At 41.6% G+C, this 1,691-nt stretch overlaps 1 non-coding gene across 1 annotated transcript; it reads right to left on the bottom strand.

The window, feature by feature from the left end:
- Trnam-cau lies at positions 1-74 on the bottom strand. Its single transcript has one exon. It is a non-coding gene; the product is annotated as a tRNA-Met (tRNA).
- Between the last annotated feature and the right edge of the window lie 1,617 nt (positions 75-1,691).

Raw genomic sequence — 1,691 nt, 5'->3', positions numbered from 1 at the left:
CCACCCGGCCGGGGAATCGAACCCCGGTCCTCTGGCTTATGAAGCCAGCGCTCTAACCACTGAGCTACCGGGCCGTGTGTGTGTGTGTGTGTGTGTGTGTGTGTGTGTGTGCATATAATAATTGGTGTTTAACCCTCAACTCTCTTGTTTACTTATTTAATCCTTTCTTTATCTCTCTCTCTCTCTCTCTCTCTCTCTCTTATACTCGCCTTAATATTATTCTCTCTATCATTCTGTCTATTTACTTATGTAGGAAGTTGTCCCCGCCCCCACCCCCACACACCCTCCAACCCACAAACCCAGGTATAACAAAGGAAAAAAAAAAAAAAATAGAAGCGTGGTGGTAACAGCGGCAATGGCGGAAGCAACTCCTATCGCCCTTTACCTCTTTCGTATCCTATATCTTTCATCTATTGATCTCTCTCTACCTATCTATCTACCTATTTATTTATCTCCTCCAACCCACAAACACAAGAATAACACAGAAATTGAAGACAAACAAGAGAAAGGAGAATATTTAGTCAGGATGACACCACACACAACCCGTTGACACGGAAACTTGTAAACTCTCTCTCTCTCTCTCTCTCTCTCTCTCTCTCTCTCTCTCTCTACGTAATTGTTTCACTTGAATAGTTAACACAAAACAAAGTGTTTGGACAGGAACCATCATTGTTTGCCATCAACAACGAAATGCAAAAAACACAAACAACTTTTATGAAAAAGCTATGCAACCGGAAAAATAAAAGCAAACAAGAGGCAAGGTTGGTTGTTATCTAATTTCACCTGTTCTGCTTCTTCTGCACATATTTATATAATGTATTACCAGCCACTTCATATTCATTAGCATCTTCTCCGGGGCTTGATCCACCTAACACGCACCCCAACCACAGCTTCTGCATTAAAGCCACTTCTTTCAGTCTTCCTTTTCTAGAGTGTAGAGAACCTTTTAACTATATCACAGAACTTTCTAGAACCATAAATGATAATCTCTTATTCTGACACCCGCTAGTAGTACTTATCTGATTACTGATTCCTCTCCTAGCTTATTGGTAAATACCAATATGGAAGCAGCTATAATATGTAGTAATCAGATCATAGTAAATATTTGTAACCGTTAAACTGTATGATAAGGCGATAGCTAAACAGTATAATTCAAATGCCAGGTATGATCCTGTGAAATCTGTCACCTACCACGGAAATGTGAATTAAGTGACTGGCACAAACTCAATATGCAATGGTACTGTAAAGGATGTTATTAGATCAGCCACCGAAGTTCGCGAACCTCAGGTTGAGACTCTGAACTAACCGATCAACACTATATCTATATTTGTGTTATCTGATATGTATCCTTTCCTAGCCTACGGTTTATCATTCGGCCCTTTTGATCTCTCTCTCTCTCTCTCTCTCTCTCTCTCTCTGTCAGGGCGGTATACCACATTGACGGGTGCATTGCCTTCTGAAGATTCAGCGCAGTTGAACCTTGCCGATGACCTTCCTCCTCCCTCCCTGCCTGTCCGCGTTTCTCCTCCTCCTCCTCCTCCTCCACCAATACTCCCCACCCTTCCCCTCTCCTCCCCATCCTTCTCCCACACATCAGCAGAATGAAAGGCCTACGTTGATCCCGTGTGACTTTTTCTATTTATTCTATTTTTATTTAGTTACTTATCTATCTTTTATCTTATGGAAAGGAT

This window comes from Portunus trituberculatus, chromosome 32 (genome assembly GCF_017591435.1).
Source record: "Portunus trituberculatus isolate SZX2019 chromosome 32, ASM1759143v1, whole genome shotgun sequence".
Taxonomy (NCBI): domain Eukaryota; kingdom Metazoa; phylum Arthropoda; class Malacostraca; order Decapoda; family Portunidae; genus Portunus; species Portunus trituberculatus.
The sequence above is the reverse complement of the archived record's forward strand: the minus strand, read 5'-3'. Positions and strand labels throughout refer to the sequence as shown.